The sequence below is a fragment of the Mastomys coucha genome, unplaced genomic scaffold, assembly GCF_008632895.1.
Source record: "Mastomys coucha isolate ucsf_1 unplaced genomic scaffold, UCSF_Mcou_1 pScaffold14, whole genome shotgun sequence".
NCBI lineage: Eukaryota > Metazoa > Chordata > Mammalia > Rodentia > Muridae > Mastomys > Mastomys coucha.
The window spans coordinates 48,528,442-48,535,134 of record NW_022196896.1 but is presented as its reverse complement, the minus strand read 5'-3'; the positions used below and the strand labels follow the sequence as shown (position 1 = coordinate 48,535,134).

At 40.7% G+C, this 6,693-nt stretch overlaps 1 long non-coding RNA gene across 2 annotated transcripts; it reads left to right on the top strand.

The window, feature by feature from the left end:
- The first annotated feature begins 1,594 nt into the window (after window positions 1-1,594).
- LOC116089086 lies at window positions 1,595-6,188 on the top strand. Of its 2 annotated transcripts, none has more exons than XR_004118148.1 (3): window positions 1,595-1,664; window positions 4,596-4,752; window positions 6,033-6,188. It is a non-coding gene; the product is annotated as an uncharacterized LOC116089086 (long non-coding RNA). The 2 variants fall into 2 exon arrangements; XR_004118147.1 differs by having other exon boundaries at window positions 1,610-1,664; window positions 4,681-4,752.
- Window positions 6,189-6,693: the final 505 nt, after the last annotated feature.

The following is a 6,693-nucleotide window of genomic DNA, read 5'->3' as shown; positions in this document are numbered from 1 at the left end:
CCTTGGGGTTTCCATTGCTGTGAAGAGATACCATGACCAAGGCAGCTCTTATAAAAGACAACATTAAATTGGGGCTGGCTTACAGGTTCAGAGGTTCAGTCCATTATCATCAAGATGGGAGCATGACAGCATCCAGGTAGGCTTGGTGCAGAAGGAGCTGAGAGTTCTACATCTTCATCCAAAGGAAGTCAGGAGTAGACTGTCATCCAGACAGCTAGGAGGAAGGTATCAAGCCCACCCCCACAGTGACACACTTCCCCCAACAAGGCCACACCTCCTAATAGTACCACTCCATGGGCCAAGAGTATTCAAACCACCACAGATGATAAAGAATGTATCCAAGAGCACAATTCTGTAACATAATAGAAACAAGGGAAATAGAACCTTGCTTCCTCCTGGTACCTGAACAAACTTCAGAAAGATGCAAAAATAAATAAATAAATAAATAAATAAATAAGCTTGCTCTACTATAGAATTCTGCTTCCACTTCCACATATACAGCATAAAAGTTAACAGAGGACTGGGCATGAAGGGGACAAAGAAACATACTTGTGTATTCTCTCACATGGTACTTTTGTGTGTTTCATTAGCATTATGAATGTGTGTATATAACACTGACTCCATTCTAGCATATTTCTTTCTTTACAGCTCTCAGTCACACATATTTTCAAATTCTCCGTTAAAGCAAATAAGACAGAAATAAATCCTACCAAGTCCTAATGATCAGTATCAAAATAAAAAGGTATGAAAGGAGGTATAATGGCTTTCTTCCTCTCCTTGAACAAGGGATATTTTCTTGATAGAAACTTCATATACAAAAACAATGAAGTAAATCAAAATAATAGATCATATACAGAAGCAAGCTTAGTCCTCAGAGCAGGGTAGAAAATGTTTGCACTCCATGGCCCCTTCCCTGGAATCCCACCTTTATAGTATAGTATAGTATAGTATAGTATAGTATAGTATAGTATAGTATAGTACAGGATAATATAGCATAGTATAATTTTATATGTCTGTGTCTGTTGGTCTCTCTCTCCCTCTCACTCCCTCTCCCTCCTCCCCGCCTCTCTGTGTGTATACATGTATATGCAACATGTTAAGGTCTGCAAGCACCTGCATGCCATGGCTTATGTGTGGAGGGCAGAGGACAACTTAGTTTTTTCCTTTCACCATAGAATCTAGGCATAGAACTTGGGTTTTCATCCCCTAATGAATAAAGGAATCAATCACTGGTCGAGAAGGCAGAACTTTCCAGTTGGGGGGAAGAAGAGAGGAAGATGAGAGCGTTAGGGGCTTTTTGGACAGGGATAGTAACAGGACAAGATGTAGTTACTAGCATCTTCTGGATTAGATGGTCAGTCTGTCAGGAGTCACCACTGGAGGATTTAGATTTTATATGACTTACAAGATTAGCATTTTAGTTGTTGTGCCCAGAAACTGAGTTACCATTGTTTCTGAACTAAGTTTGTGTGGTGCTTTTCTTCACTCAGAGGCTTGACTGGGTTCAAGAGAGATAGTTATGGTGGCAAAGCCTGGGTTTGTCAGATGTGCATCACAAAGGCCATGGAGAGTTTAATAGTGACCAGCCAGTGGGAACTTAGTGAGTTGGGTGGAGACATTTTGGGAGCTCCAGGCCAGAGTCTCTACAAGATAAGAACTGGCAGGTGAGACCACCAGGGCTGAGAGTAGCTGGGTGTAGTGGGAACTTGCTATTCTTTTTAATATTTTCCACAACAGCAATATCATAAATATTTTTAGTAAATTAAGTAATAATACCAATGACTTTTTGTTTTGTTTTTAAACTTATTTATTATGTGTACATGCTGTGGTACACATAAGACCAAAGAACATTTTACAGAAGTCAGCTCACTCCTTCCACCATGTTGACTCCAGAAATTGAACATCGTCATCAGGCATGGTTGTAAGTGCCAATTAAGATATCTTGCTCTTGCTTTCTTTTTTCTTTTTTTCTTTTTTTCTTTTTTTCTTTCCTTCTTCCTTCCTTCCTTCCTTTCTTTCTTTCTTTTCCCTTCCTTTCTTTCTTTTATTTTAACATACTATTTTTATTTATGATTTGGGAATTTTACATAATGCACACCAATCACTTTTACTGTCAGTCCTCTCATGTCTCTCTCTCTCTCTCTCTCTCTCTCTCTCTCTCTCTCTCTCTTTCTCTCTTTCTCTCTGTCTCTCTCTTTCTGTCTCTCTGTCTCTGTCTCTGTCTCTGTCTTTCTCTCCCTCTCTCCCTCTCTCTCCCTCTCTCTCTCTCTCTCTCTCTCTCTCTCACACACACACACACACACACATACACACACACTTGTGGCCTCCCTGACAAAGCTAGATAATTTTTTTTAATTTGTCTTGTCCATATAGTCACTGGAATAAACTTCCAATGGCTAGAACCTTAGAGAAAAATGAGTCCTTCTCCACCCCCACCCCACACCAGTAGCCATCTACTCTGGAGAACTACACTTCAACATCCTTATCACAATTTTTAAGAGTTCTCTTTGATGGTTTCCTGCATAGGTTGTTACATTTTGGGAGTGGGGTAGAAGCTGTCATGGAAGCCTTCAAGGTCTTCCATTCTCAGCCATGAGTCTGAGTCTGCAACATCCATCCCACTGCCGACAAAGCTTCCTTGTCCTTTGTCAGCAGCAGCAATACAGATCATGGACTTCCTCATGGTATCTGGTGACAGCATGGACCATAGACATCCTCCTGGCCTCAGTATGTGCCACAGACCTCAATATAGTATCTGGTGGCAGTGTGAGTCATGGACACCAACATGGTCCCCAGTGGTAGCCAGGCCCATGGACATCAACATGGCCTCAGGTGGCAACACAAGCCAGAATCTGGAAACAAACCAGATGTCGCTCAACAGAAGAATGGATACGGAAAATGTGGTTCATTTACACAATGGAATACTACTCAGCTATTAAGAATGAGGACATCCTGAGTTTTGCAGGCAAATGGTTGGAACTAGAAAATATCATCCTGAGTGAGGTAACTCAGACCCAAAAGGACATGCGTGAAATACACGGATGGAAATGGAGAGGGGCCCAAGGAAAAGAAGGTCCAGCAACAGACCCAAAGTGGGGTCCAGCTCAAGGGAATGTCCTAAGACCTGACACTATTACTGAGGCTATGGAACGCTCACAAAAAGGACATAGAATGATCAGACTCAGGAAGACCCAACAAGCAGCTGCCAGAATCAGATGCAGATACTTGCACCCAACCAATGGACAGAAGCTGCTGGCCCCTATGGTTGAATTAGGGAAAGGCTGGCAAAAGCTGAAGGGGAGGGTGACCCTGTAGGAGGACCAGCAGTCTCAATTTACCTGGACCCCCCAAGAGCTCCCAAACACTGGACCACCAACCAGGCAGAATACACCAATTGAAATGAGGCCCCTAACGTATATATAGCAGAGGACTGCCAGGTCTGTGTTCAAGCAAGGATGATACACCTAACCCTCAAGAGACTGGAGGCCCCAGGGAATTTAGAGGTCAGATGGGTGGGGATGGGGTTGGAGACATCCTCATAGAGACAGGGGAATGGGGAGGAGGAATAGATTGTGTAATTGTTGGAATGTGGACTGAGTAGGCTGGGGAATTAAATCTGGAGTGGAGAAAGAAAGAAAGAAAGAAAGAAAGAAAGAAAGAAAGAAAGAAAGAAAGAAAGAAAGGAAGGAAGGAAGAGAGAAGGGAGGGAGGGAGGAAGGGAGGAAGGAAGGAAAGAAAGAATTTGTTTTGAAAAAAAAAAAAAAGAACTTGAGTTTTCAGTCTTGACCTGCTGAGCCATGTTCCCAGTGCCCTACTCTATCTTGTGACCTTGTGTAACATAGATCATTCTTTTCTCAAACTTATTCTACACAACTTTCTAATCCATCTACAGAGTTGATGCCCTGTAGATGAGGAAGAAAACGTTGACAAAATGAATGAGTGTGAGTGCTGAAAAGACAAAACTGTTTTAAACCACGTGAGGCTCCTTAAATGCTAAATACATGCAAAGATCTGTTACACATCAGACAAATTACAGATGTGCAGCTCAACTTCCCCTGGAAAAAGCATCATTTGTCTTGTACAGCAGAACTCCAGGGACACTGTGATGTGGTATTTGTTAATTAATTAGCACTTGTCCAAGTCCTCCTAACTAAATTGTATCAAATGAGCTTCTGAACATAAAAGCTGACCAAGTCTTCTGCAGGAACATAATCAGACTGCTGATAGGGTAACAGTAAGCACTGTTTTCTAAAGGAATTAAACAAATTAATTTTGACAATATATATGCCATCTGTTATCACAAGATATGTCTGTAATTGAAAATAAAAGACAAGCCTTTGGATACAATAATTTTCACTTTTTCTCTTGTATCTCATGCAAATTACCCAACTCATTTTAACAGTTAAAATTCAGTTAAGATTCCATACTGATATCTGTTGGTAAGTTGATTGGTGGCTATTTTGCTCCCATCGTTTCTGGAATAATTTTGTGAGACTGTATCCTTTCTCTCTTTGTGCTTGAAATCTTAATCATGAGTAGGACTATTAGTTTAACATAATTTAGCTCTTATATCCTATTTCTTTTTTCCTTACAAGGATGTCACAGCTCTCCTGAAGTTTAATATCTGAAAATAAATGTTAACTGAAGTAAACAACAAAACTATTCTCTAATTCCCGACAGTTATATTTTACACAAATGAAGCTGTCCTGTTGCTGGAGACATCAAATTGTGAGGCTATGGAACCTAGAGATGGTAAGCTGGTACTGCTGGAGACTTTGGGCTTGCTGGTTAGCTTTCATAGTACTAGAAGGTGACATACACACTACTAGAGGAGAAAAATAATCCTCAAGTTTATCTAGCTGTGAGTGCTAGTCGCTAAAACAAGGACTCACGTTGGAAAACATCCCCACTTGTCTCAAACATCATGGGCATAATTAACCACTTTCTGATTAGATTCAAGTTCCACTCCTTACCTGTCACCATGTGACAAGACTCATAACTAGACAGGCCATAGGCCCTATGGGCGAATCTACCACTATTATTGTGCTAAATTGACATGGCACTAAACTGGATCTTGATGGATTATTTGTATACCCATGAGTTAACACATCTCTTGGTCTTCATCAGAGAAGCTACTATTTGCAGTAGATGGTGATAACACAGAGAAGTCACAGCAAGCTAAGGTTCAAAGAATAAGAGATTATGGAATGTTCAATTTAAAGTGAAACTTCTCTACTCTATCCTTCCTCCAAAGGTTCATGTATTATTGTAAATGAGGGGGTAGAAAAACAGTAAGAGCCAGAGGTCTTAAGAGAACCAAGAAACCAATGTCTGAACATGGCAGGACATGTGAACTCACAGTAGCATGCACAACAAGCCCAGTGCAACTTCAGGATAGACCAAATCCCAGCATGAAGAGGGGTGGTAGACATAAAGTCCCACCCCTATCTAGCTGAGTTGTTGCTAATTGATAGCTACTGGGAAAAAGAGTCAATTTTAAGAGTCTTGCCACTAATAGGTCAACCATGCTCCAATAGAAGGTCACACACTCATGAATGTGGGAGCAGCACGAATCATACCCGATGCATAAAAATATAAATGGTGTAAAAAAATGACTGGACAGAAAAGAGAGATGAATGTGGGAAAGACTGGAAGAAAGGTCAAAGCTTAGTATGAAAAATTTTCAAAGGCATAATTTTTTTTTAATACCCACAAAAGAAGTCTTCAAAGGAAGCTATGACTAGTACCTTTGTAATTTTCTAACAAAGAAGCTGCTGTCCCTATGATAATCACAGAGCGTGGTCATCACCATAAGCTGAGACTCTGGACTGAGTCCCACCCTTAACATTCCTCAGCCACGGATGTTCCCCCACCAGCTCCAGATTTCTTACTACAGTGTTCATCACAACAATCCCCATGGTAACTGCCCAGTTCTAGCTCTTCTGGGCTATGTTTGAAGCAGAGAGGTGTCACCACTGAGGATGGGCTACAGCCTCCTTTTGAAGGCTCTCTGTTATGTTCTTTGCCATCAGAATCCTCATTTGGAGAAAAAGCCAACTATCCATATTGTGAAGAACTGCCAGAAGTGACTGTGGCAAAGGCCTAAGTGGTGTACTACAGGAGACCAGAACATGAAGCCTGACAAAATCCAACTGAATAAATTTGGAAGTGCTGCTTCCCCACAGTAATTGAGATCTCTTCTTTCCTGGCCAATATTTGACTGCAGCCTTCTGACGATTCACCCAACAAAACTGCATGTCTGCTAATCACAAACATCTATGTCCTGCTTTCCCACCATTACATCACTGAGCACTTTTTCTAAACTTCATTTTTCTTTTTTATTTTTAGGTAAGGTTTCTTTGCGTAGCCCTGGCTGTCCTGAAACTAGTTCTGTAAACTAGGCTAGCCTTGAACTCACAGAGTTCCACCTGCCCTGCATTCTCAGTTCTAGTGGTATGTACCACTAACTTAAACTTTTTGAGAACTAAGATATATTTTGGTAATGAAGGTGGGATTTTGTTTTAACAGGAATGTAAATAATATGATGTGATTTTACAAAGAGGAAATCAATAGAGTTAAGGTCATGGCTAACATTTAAAGATATGCTATAGACACTATATAGCTCTTGAGTGGATAATAACTACTCAGTAAGTAATTTTTTAAATCAGTCAACCAATTAATTGACTGATGCTG